At 42.0% G+C, this 12,477-nt stretch overlaps 1 protein-coding gene across 1 annotated transcript in view; it reads left to right on the forward strand.

The window, feature by feature from the left end:
• The window catches only part of LOC128049737 (bifunctional heparan sulfate N-deacetylase/N-sulfotransferase 4), a 281,519-nt gene that overhangs the window by 244,785 nt on the left and 24,257 nt on the right, over window positions 1-12,477 (forward strand). The window lies entirely within an intron of this gene.

Raw genomic sequence — 12,477 nt, forward strand, 5'->3', positions numbered from 1 at the left:
AATAAAAATGTTTGGGACAGAAATATACCTGATAAGGAAACAGGTTGGAGTTTCTTCAGGCAAATTTGAAGCTATAGGCTATTCTACCAAATGATGCAAAGACTCCTCAGTCCGGTTCAGTTCAGTCTCTCAGTCGTGTCTGACTCTTTGTGACCCCATGAATTGCAGCATGCCAGGCCTCCCTGTCCATCACCAACTCCTGGAGTTCACTCAAACTCACGTCCATCGAGTTGGTGGTGCCATCCAGCCATCTCATCCACTGTTGTCCCCTTCTCCTCCTGCCCCCAATCCCTCCCAGCATCAGAGTCTTTTCCAATGAGTCAACTCTTCGCATGAGGTGGCCAAAGTACTGGAGTTTCAGCTTTAGTATCATTCCTTCCAAAGAAATCCCAGGGCTGATCTTTAGAATGGACTGGTTGGATCTCCTTGTAGTCCAAGGGACTCTCAAGAGTCTTCTCCGACACCACAGTTCAAAAGCATCAATTCTTCGGCACTCAGCTTTCTTCACAGTCCAACTCTCACATCCATACATGACTACTAGAAAAACCATAGCCTTGACTAGATGGACTTTTGTTGGGAAAGTAATGTCTCTGCTTTTCAATATGCTATCTAGGTTGGTCATAACTTTCCTTCCAAGGAGTAAGCAGACACTCCTATATAATCCTAATTCAGTTTATTTCTGGATATGTTTCTTCACATTGTATTATATTTAAACATAATCTAGATACATTTACTGCCTGCTCAGATGGCTTTTTTAAAATGCTATTTTATTTTAATTTATTTTTTAAAAAGCTTTTAATTTTGTGTTGGAGTATAACCGATTAACAACGTTATGGTAGGTTCAGCTGAACAGCAAAGGGACTCAGCATACATATACATGTATCCATTCTCCCCCAGACTCTCCTCTTATCCTATTTTGGGATATTCTTGCTATTTGGCTACTGCAACTCATCCACTTCATTATTTTAGCACTTGATGTCTTTCAGTGTTCAACTCACGTATCACCCCAAGCCAGAGGACTTCCCTGATGACCAGAGCCAAAGCACTTCCTCCCATTTCTGTCTCTTTTTAAGAGCTTCCTGTCATATTAACTTCACTGCATTTCAGCACCCAGAATTATTTAATTCAAGTGTGTGTTTCTAGTAATAGTATGTAACATGCATACTAATAGTTGGGTAAATTTCCAATAATTATATTTAACTAGAATGTAAGTTATCTGAAGAGGAGACCTCTGTCTTCTTGATTGCTGCACTCTAATACATAAGAGTAGCTTGATAATTATGGACTGAATGACTGATTAACTGTGATAGGATGGGCACCATAAATATTTGGTATAAGCATAGGCAAGTTTTGATACATATTTGAAAACTAATGTAATATAAACTGCATAGATATTTTACTTCTCAAACACCCACAAAAAATTCAGTCACGGATGATGTTCTTCATGGTGGCCCCAGAAGCTGTTTCTTGCTATTTACTCATATGATCACTGTAGAATTTAATCTTTATTTTCCTCTTATTATCATTTAACTGAATAATTTACAAAGAAATTTAGTTTTGTACTAGATTTTAGATATTAAGCAATAGGAAAGCAATGTCAATTGCCTATTTTTATTGCATTTCACCATATATAACTCAACAAAGAACAAATCTCAGAATAGGTGTTCAGTTCATTTGCTCAAATGGTTTTCTTACAAAGTGGATGAGCAAACTGATTGATTTTTCAGTGCCGCTGTTGAAAGTCAAAATCTTTTGTGAGACCTCTCTTGGTTCTACATGTTTGACTAAACCTCTTTTCTTCTTTCTCACAATATACGTGGCTTTGCCATTCAAACTTCTGCATGCAAAACTGATGAAACGAAACTTTCACAGAAATAGGCAGATTGATGATGTAAGACTTGGAAAGAGTTTGGCTCTCACACACAGAACATGGATAGACACTCATTTTGGCAGACAAAGACACTAATTATTTTAGTTGTACTTTCCCAGGAAATTACACTGATGGGAGTAAACTATAAAATAAAATTACCTGGTGCTAAGGTGGGCTTTCTTGGTGGCTCAGAAGGTAAAGAATCTGCCTGCAAAGCAGGAGACCTGAGTTCGATCCCTGTATTTGGAAGATTCCTTGGAGAAGGAAATGGCAACTCACCCCTGGAGAGTATTCTTGCCTGGAGAGTTCCATGGACAGAGGAGCCTGGCCGGCTATAGTCCACAGGGTCACAAAGAGTTGGACACAACTGAGCTACTAACACACTGGCACTCTGGCAAGATGTTACAGTACTTCTACATTCAAATTTAGAGGAATCAAGGGATTATTTATATTGTGTGCATGCTCAGTCACTCAGTCTGATTCTGTGACCCAGTGGACTATAGCCCACCAGGCTTCTCTGTCCATGTAATTTTTCAGGCAAGCATACTGGAGTGAGTTACCATTTCCTTCTCCAGGGGATCTTCCCAACCCAGGGATCGAACCTGTGAGTCCCGCATCTCCTGCATTGGCAGGTGCATTCTTTACCATTGCCCCACCTTGGAAGCACTTTAAGTATAATATATGTGAAAAAAAAGAAGATCCATGAATAAACTGAATTAGGATTATATAGGAGTCTTTGGATCATATGGTAGAAGAGTCCATAGCTTCAAGTTTGCCTACATCTCATGCATCCCAGAAGTCTAGCCATCCAGCTCTGAGAAGGATCAGTCACCTTAGTTGCTGGTGCTTCTGACAAGGACCAGGAAGTCAGATCTCAGGATGAATATCTGCAATAAACCAGTCCATCAGCAAGCATAATCTCTTTCTGCTGCTCCAGTTGCCTAACTAAACAAAGGGGAAAAAAGAGTTTATAGGAGATTACAGAATAAACTTCCCAGGTGGTGCTAGTGGTAAAGAACCTGCCTGCCAATGCAGGAGGTGTAATAGAGGTGGGTTTGATCCCTGGATTGGGCAGATTCCCCTGAAGTAGGAAATGGCAACCTGGTTCAGTATTCTTGCCTGGAAAAATCCCATGGACAGTGGAGCCTGGCGGGTTACAGTCCAGGGGGTTGCAAAGAGTTGGACACGACTGAACGACTGAGCCCACAGAGTAAGCACTTTTTTTTTATAGAGCACAATTTAATGTTTTTTACTGTATTCACTCATTTAATGTTCTCAATAACTGTGCCAGGTAAACAATATCAATCGTGATTATTTAATGGATAAAAAACCTGAAGTCCAGAGAGTCTGGGGAAATTGCTTAAGACACAAGCCTCCTGAGCTCACACTCTTAACTACGGAGCTCTGCTGCCCCACCAAAATAAATAGGAATGGTTTATGACAGATATTAGCTTCAGTGAGAACAACTGGCAAGATTTTGACCCTGAATTGTAGGAAAAAAATAAAAGTGTTGCCCAGAAATATAAATAATTCACAGATTCACATGCGGGTATGAGTATATCTATAATAGTGAATACAGCAGAACGGACGCTTCGGTTGGTGTTGTCATTTGTTAACTCAGTGCCAGTCTCTCAGTCCTGTCTGACACTTTGCAACCCCACAGACTGTAGCCCACCAGTCAGTCTCCTCTGTGTCCACGGAATTTTCCAGGCAAGAATACTGGAGTGGGTAGCCATTTCCTCCTCCAGGGGATCTTCCCGACCAAGGGATCAAACCCAGGTCTCCTCCACTGCAAACAGAGGCCCATGAACAGGTTTGAAGTATTTGTTCCTGATTCACCATGAGACTAAAAGATTGTGCCAACATATAAACAATCTATATCAAAAGCAACCGGTTGCTTCATCCAGAATCTTTTTTTTTTTTCCCTGCAGTGAAATGTTATTGTTGAAGCATGCAGTACAGTAATTCATATTGTGACACAAATTTTTTATCTTCTCTCAAGAATCACAGTGAGAATATGGCAATGTTGCTATAAGGATGGCATTCCAAAAATACAGGGGCTAAATAGAAAGATACTTCTCACTCATATAACTATCTGGAAAATGGGCAGGCAGTGTAGGAGAGTTAGACAGCTCTGTTCTACATGATTATCCAGGGCCCCAGTTTGGCAGGTATTCAACATATATACAGTCTCCTCTTCTGAGTCCAAGGCACGTGGTGCAGTTGTAGCCATATTACAGCTGGCAGCAAGTAGAAAAGGGGAAATCTAGGGAGAGTGACTTTAAGATACTTTTACATCATTTTGTCTTACTTAAACTGGAGTGACTCATATGAAGGTAGCTAAATTCAAGAGACTATGAAATATAATCTCTAGCTGGAAAGCCAGAGACTAAACAAAATAGTGATGTTTTGTTATACAAAGAAGAAAAGGAGACAAGCTAGTTTAGCCTTCTCTGCTATAGTGGAAATTATGTTCAGAGAGTTAAGCTAAAGTTAGACTATGGAGAATCTGAGACTGAATACTGAATTAAAACATTGCAGAAAATAGAAACACTAGTAAAAAGAAAATAAATTTCAGTTGTTATGTAAAATAGATAAGAACTGTTGCACTTATTGGCTTGTAATCAGCTCCTTTATCAGAGTTTCTATACATGAATTCATCGACAAATTCAAGATGTATAAGAGAACCTTTTGTGAGGCGAATTCTCACAGATTGCATACATAACTGGCGTTTTTTTATTACGCTATACTCTTGTTCCAGTGAAAGATGGCGATGGAAAATGCATCAATTCTGTGATAAGGATCTGGTTCAATGATTTATTGAGGAAACACTTTCAGGAAAAGCTTATAAGGGAAAATGTGGAACAGGAAAAAGCTGAGCATGATGTAGTCTTAGAAAAGTCAAGCCTCGACTAGATCTGCAAGGAAAGAGCTAATCACACAAATTGTCTGACCTTGAAGCAAGCTGGTCAGGCTGTCACACCCCTGAATCAGCCAATCACTGGACACGGGCCATCTCTGGAAAGTGGCAAGGGACGCATGACTTCCTGTCTAGTGGCTTCTATTTGACAAGGCAGTACTCAGTCTCCCCAGCTGGTCAGAAATAGAGTGTTTCCTTCAGTGGAGGAAAAGGCATTCAACCTCTACCACTGCCCCATCCACACCTTGTACCACAAAGCTATACCTGCTTCTCATAGTACACTCACTCACCCAGGCAAAATTTTTCCACAATTGTGAACATAATTCCTGGGGAAACCTATGAGAGGAAGGTCATTAGGAGAAACTGCAGCCTCATTGCTGCAGCCAATTCCAAAGCTGAAACCAACGCACATTTTCTCCATATTCTCCCACATCTATATCCCCTACTCTGGCTTTCCTCCTCCGGTGGGTAGCAGTTCTGCTGGTATGGAAGGCTGACCTGGTGTGTCGAGTAGTTTCAGGACCAACTTCAGTAGCAGCAGCTTTAGTTTGTCCCACTAATTCTTTTCTTGTAATTTTCTCTGGGAATTATGACAGAGGAAGGCTATACCTAGATAAAGATAACTTATGAAGAACTGTACCAAAAAGATCTTCACGACCCAGTTAACCATGATGGTGTGATCACTACCTAGAGCTAGCCATCTGGGAATGTGAAGTCAAGTGGGCCTTAGGAAGCATCACTACAAACAAAGCTAGTGGAGGTGATGGAATCCCAGTGGAGCTATTTCAAATCCTGAAAGATGATGCTGTGAAAGTGCTGCATTCAGTATGTCAGCAAATCTGGAAAACCCAGCAGTGGCCACAGGACTGGAAAAGGTCAGTTTTCATTCCAATTCCAAAGAAAGGCAATGCAAAAGAATGCTCAAACTACTGCACAATTGCACTCATCTCACATGCTAGTAAAGTAATGCTCAAAATTCTCCAAGCCAGGCTTCAGCAATAATGTGAACCGTAAACTTCCAGATGTTCAAGCTGGCTTTACCAAAGGCAGAGGAACCAGAGATCAAACTGCCAACATTCACTGGATCATCAAAAAAGCAAGAGAGTTCCAAAACACATCTATTTCTGCTTTATTGACTATGCCAAAGTCTTTGACTGTGTGGATCACAATAAACTGTGGAAAATTTTGAAAGAGATGGGAATACCAGACCACCTGACCTGCGTCCTCAGAAATCTGTATGCAGTCAGGAAGCAACAGTTAGAAGTGGACATGGAACAACAGACTGGATCCAAATAGGAAAAGGAGTACATCAAGGCTGTATACTGTTACCCTGCTTATTTAACTTCTATGCAGAGTACATCATGAGAAAAACTGGGCTGGATGAAGCACAAGCTGGAATCAAGATTGCCGGGAGAAATATCAATAACCTCAGATATGCAGATGACATCACCCTTATGGCAGAAAGTGAAGAAAAACTAAAGAGCCTCTTAAAGTGAAAGAGCAGAGTGAAAAAGTTGGCTTGAAGCTCAACATTCAGAAAACTAAGATCATGGCATCTGGTCCCATCACTTCATGGCAAATAGATGAGGAAACATTGGAAACAGTGGCTGAATTTATTTTGGAGGGTTCGGTTCGGTTCAGTTCAGTTCAGTTCAGTCACTCGGTCGTGTCCAACTCTTTGCGAGGGTGGGGTCTCCAAAATCACTGCAGATGTTGATTGCAGCCATGAAATTAAAAGACGCTTACTCCTTGGAAGTAAAGTTATGACCAACCTAGACAGCATATTAAAAAGTAGAGACATTACTTTGACAACAAAGGTCTGTCTAGTCAAGGTTATGTTTTTTCCAGTAGTCATGCATGGATGTGAGAGTTGGACTATAAAGAAAGCTGAGCACTAAAGAGTTGAAGCATTTGAACTGGGTGTTGAAGAAGACTCTTGAGTGTCCCTTGGACTGCAAGGAGATCCAACCAGTCCATCCTAAAGGAGATCAGTCCTGGGTGTTCATTGGAAGGACTGAAGCTGAAACTCCAATACTTTGGCCACCTAATGTGAAGAGCTGACTCATTTGAAAAGACCTTATGTTGGGGAAGATTGAGGGCAGGAGGAGAAGGGGATGACGGAGGATGAGGTGGTTGGATGGCATCACCGACTCAATGGACATGAGCTTGAGTGAACTCCGGGAGTTGGTGATGGACAGGGAGGCCTGGCATGCTGCAGTCCATGGGATCGCAGAGTCGGACACAACTGAGCGACTGAACTGAACTGAACTGAACTTATGAAGTATACTGTGGTAAACTCTTGTCTGGTGCCCAACCTAGCCCTAATCAGGCTGTGGTGGCCATGCTTTCTCAATTATAGTTAGAATTGGGCATAGAAGTATCAGCAAGTAACCTAGTGATTTGAACGCCAAGGATATTTCTCCCTATATAGTAGCGGTTCTACTTATGTTGACCAGGGTCAATTGCCCTTGTGAGGATTGTAATTCATTTCCATGCCTGCTGGTCTACGCACACAAGGAGTCCAAAGTGAATGGACATAAGCTGCAGCATTTAGGTGGTGATCCTCTTCCTGGGCCTCCTGCTTGGGTCTCCCCTCCTTTGTGAACCAGAGCTTCTAGAACCACAGACTTTAAAGTTGTAAGATGGAAAGCACAAATACTCCAAATAAGCACTGCAAATGATGGTGAATGGGTCACTCTTACATCCAATCCTTAATTCCTGGACACAACTATACTACTGTTTGGAGACACAGAACCAGCCAATAGCTTTTAATTTAAGAGGTATGGTGTGTATCTAAAAGCTGGTACCTCAATTGCCTCTTTCCTGTGGTCCTTCACCCCTCTGTCAGGTCAGCATCTCTGGGTAGTGAGGCATGATAAGACCAGTGACTCCCATGGGAAGAAGCCTACTATCACACTCCCTTTGTCAGGAGTGGTCCCCTTTAACCAAAGCAATATTATGTGAGCTACCATATCAGTGAGTTAGACATTCCTTGAGGCCTTGCATAGTGATGATGGCCAAGGCTATGTAAACTGGGAGAAGCAAATTCATACTCTGAATATGTTCCAGCTGGGATCAGGATGAGTCACTGCCCTTTTCAGAATGGATGTGTCCAACATAATCAGTTTTCTACCAAGTGGTAGAAGAGTTCTGTTTCTGGAACTTAGAAGTGGTCTCTTACTGACAGGTCAGGTACTCAGCAGTGGCTCTTACTAAAGCAGACTTGGGGAAGGGAAGCCCAGGAATGGTTTCCAACTTGCTTTCACAGATTCTCCATTCATCAGTTCAGTTCAGTTCAGTCGCTCAGTCATGTTTGACTCTTTGTGACCCCATGAATCACAGCACTCCAGGCCTCCCTGTCCATCACCATCTCCCAGAGTTCACTCAGACTCACGTTCATCGAGTCCATGATGCCATCCAGCCATCTCATCCTCTGTCGTCCCCTTCTCCTCCTGCCTCCAATCCCTCCCAGCATCAGAGTCTTTTCCAATGAGTCAACTCTTCGCATCAGGTGGCCAAAGAACTGGAGTTTCAGCTTTAGCATCAGTCCTTCCAAAGAAATCCCAGGGTTGATCTCCTGCAGAATGGACTGGTTGGATCTCCTTGCAGTCCAAGGGACTCTCAAGAGTCTTCTCCAACACCACAGTTCAAAAGCATCAATTCTTCGGCGCTCAGCTTTCTTCACAGTCCAGCTCTCACATCCATACATGACCACAGGAAAAACCATAGCCTTGACTAGACGGACCTTAGTCGGCAAAGTCATGTCTCTGCTTTTGAATATAATATCTAGGTTGGTCATAACTTTCCTTCCAAGGAGTAAGCGTCTTTTAATTTCATGGCTGCAGTCACCATCTGCAGTGATTTTGGAGCCTCAAAAAATAAAGTCTGACACTGTTTCTACTGTTTCCCCATCTATTTCCTATGAAGTGATGGGACCGGATGCCATGATCTTCGTTTTCTGAATGTTGAGCTTTAAGCCAACTTTTTCACTCTCTTCTTTCACTTTCATCAAGAGGCTTTTTAGTTCCTCTTCACTTTCTGCCAGAAGGGTGGTGTCATCTGCATATTTGAGGTTATTGATATTTCTCCCAGCAATCTTGATTCCAGCTTGTGTTTCTTCCAGTCCCGTGTTTCTCATGATGTACTCTGCATAGAAGTTAAATAAGCAGGGGGACAATATACAGCCTTGACATACTCCTTTTCCTATTTGGAACCAGTCTGTTGTCCCATGTCCAGTTCTAACTGTTGCCTCCGAACTTGCATATAGGTTTCTCAAGAGGCAGGTCAGGTGGTCTGGTATTTCCATCTCCTTCAGAATTTTCCACAGTTGATTGTGATCCACACAGTCAAAGGCTTTGGCATAGTCAATAAAGCAGAAATAGATGTTTTTCTGGAACTTTCTTGCTTTTTCCAGGATCCAGTGGATGTTGGCAATTTGATCTCTGGTTCTTCTGCCTTTTGTAAAACCAGCTTGAACATCAGGGAGTTCACGGTTCACGTATTGCTGAAGCCTGGCTTGGAGAATTTTGAGCATTACTTTACTAGCATGTGAGATGAGTGCAATCGTGCAGTAGGTTGAGCATTCTTTGGCATTGCCTTTCTTTGGAATTGGAATGAAAACTGACCTTTTCCAGTCTTGTGGCCACTGCTGAGTTTTCCAAATTTGCTGGCATATTCAGTGCAGCACTTTCACAGCATCATCTTTCAGGATTTGAAATAGCTCAACTGGAATTCCATCACCTCCACTAGCTTTGTTTGTAGTGATGCTTTCTAAGGCCCTCTTGACTTCACATTCCAAGATGTCTGGCTCTAGATTAGTGATCACATAATCATGATTATCTGGGTCATGAAGATCTTTTTTGTACAGTTCTTCTGTGTATTCTTGCCACCTCTTCTTAATATCTTCTGCTTCTGTTAGGTCCAGACCATTTCTGTCCTTTATCGAGCCCATCTTTGCATGAAATGTTCCCTTGGTATCTCTAATTTTCTTGAAGAGATCTCTAGTCTTTCCCATTCTGTTGTTTTCCTCCATTTCTTTGCATTGATTGCTGAAGAAGGATTTCTTATCTCTTTTTGCTATTCTTTGGAACTCTGCATTCAGATGCTTATATCTTTCCTTTTCTCCTTTGCTTTTCGCCTCTCTTCTTTTCACAGCTATTTGTAAGGCCTCCCCAGACAGCCATTTTGCTTTTTTGCCTTTCTTTTCCATGGGGATGGTCTTGATCCCTGTCTCCATTCATATACCCATTGTTTCAGAGCTGGATTGGCCAAGGACAGAGGTTAGTGACATGTGGGAATGCTGGGAACGATCTGACTGCTGGGTTGTGCAGCACTTCTACATTGGATACTCTGTGGTGTGCATTCATGGGCAATACAAAGATCATCACATTTCTAGACAGCATATTAAAAGGCAAATACATCATTTTACCAACAAAAGTCCATCTCATCAAAGCTATGATTTTTTCAATAGTCATGTATGGATGCTAGTGTTGGATCATAAGGAAGGCTGAGTGCTAAAGAATTGATGCTTTTGAACTGTGTTTTTGGAGAAGACTCTTGAGAGTCCCTTGGACAGCAAGGAGATCAAACCAGTCAATCCTAAAGGAAATCATTCATGAACATTCATTGGAAGGACTGATGCTGAAGCTGAAGCTCCATTACTTTGGCACCTGATGTGAAGAGCCTACTCATTGGAAAAGACCCTGATGCTGGAAAAGACTGAAGGCAGGAGAAGAGGGGGGCAACAGAGGATGAGATGGTTGGATGGTATCACTGAATTAATGGACATGATGTAGAGGCATCAGTGAGACCATGATAGGTAACATGGGGTCTGGGCACTTACTTGTAAGGTTTACTTGTAGCCTTCATATCTTCTTGAAATCGGTTCCAGCTGTATCACTCCATCTTATAATGAATAGCTGCTGGGTGTACTTGAACTTATGACTTGGTTGTTCTGTCACTATTAAACTTAGGATAGTGAATTGTGACCACATGATTACTTTGAAAATCCATGACAAACATAATCTCTTCCAGGGCCCAGTAGCATACCAGGAGCTACTGTTTGAATGATGTGCTACAGAACCTCAAGGGTAAACACTGTGATTCTCCTCTGGGACTTGACCAAAACTCTTTTTGGTGTCCTTTTATACCATCGAGGCCACAGTACCATGGGTCTGCCACAATGCATGGCCCAATTGGGAGGACTGCTTAGACTTCAGACTTACCTCTTGCAGGGCTCTTTCTTGTTCTGGGTTCCACTCAAAACCAGCAGGTTTCTGCATCATTCAGTCGGTGACTCAGAGAAGTATTTCCTAGGTCCAAAAAAAAAAATGTGTCCAAAACCCAAAGAAGCCTATCGAGCTTTGTGCTTCTATCTTAGTGAAAGTGAAAGTGCTATTCACTCAGTCGTGTCCAACTCTTTGAGACCCCATGGACTGTAGTCCCCCAAGTTTCTCTGTCCATGGAATTCTGTAGGCAAGAATACTGGAGTGAGTTGCCATTCTCTCCATCAGGGGATCTTCCCAAGCCAGGGATCAAACCCAGGTCTCCTGCATGGCAGGCAGATTCTTTATCGTCTGAGCCACCAGGGAAGCCCCTCTATCTTAGTAGCAGGAATTGCAAAGTACAATACTCGCCTTTTACTTTGGAAGGCATGTCACCACATGCTTCAGGCCACTGGGCCTCTAAAAACCAACCAAGTTGATAGGCTCCTGAAACTTGGCTGGTTTAGTGAAAGTATTCTTCAGAGGAACTTGGGTGACATAATATTAGAGCAGATATGGATTAAAAAATTATTTAAGTACATAAATATGAACCATAAATGATTATTTTATGCCATTTTTAAATTTGAATAATACATGTAAAATTATAATTGTTTTAATGATCAACATGTTTTTTAGAAAGAATTTTGTGAAAATAATTTTTGAATATATTTATTAATTAGATTACCAATATGATAAAACCATTTTGTCAGTCAATAGATATTTTAAAAGTGGTGTCACTATCATTTACCCTTTTTTAAAAGGTCATTTATTTATTTATGGCTGTCCTGGGACTTTGTCGCTTTGCATGGGCTTTCTCTAATTGTGGCCAGCAGGGGCTACTCTTGGCGCAGCACACAGGCTCTTCATTGCAGTGACATCTCTTGTGGAGCACAGGCTTTAGGGCACACAGGCTTCAGCAGTTGTGGCACATGGGTTCCGTAGTTGCAGCTCGTGAGCTGCAGAGTACAGACTTGGTGGCTGTGGCACACGGGTCACGTGCTCTGCGGCGTGTGCAGTCTTCCCAGGCTGGGGACTGAACCAGTGTCTCTTGCATTGGCAGGTGGATTCTTATCCACTGAACGACTAAGGAAGTCCTTAGGACTCTTAATTCTCAAGTACCATGAACTGGATGGTAAACTTGGACCTCTCGACTTGAACAGAATGGAGGCTGGTATAAGAGAGAGTTGAGATGGGGATAAAATTGGATGTGTGGCTATGTTGGGTCATTTCCTCACCACGTCTGTGCAGCAGTGACACACACACAATGTAAATTATTGTTTAGGAGGAAAGTAGGGGCTAGAAATAATGATCTACATGGTATCTGCTTGTGGAATATGGCCAAACTATGCGATTATCTGGATCAGCATAGAATATAGCATGTAGTGTAAAAAGGGAAGAAAAAGTTGGCCAAGTCCAGAGTTCAA

This window comes from Budorcas taxicolor, chromosome 6, assembly GCF_023091745.1.
Source record: "Budorcas taxicolor isolate Tak-1 chromosome 6, Takin1.1, whole genome shotgun sequence".
In the NCBI taxonomy this organism is placed as follows: domain Eukaryota; kingdom Metazoa; phylum Chordata; class Mammalia; order Artiodactyla; family Bovidae; genus Budorcas; species Budorcas taxicolor.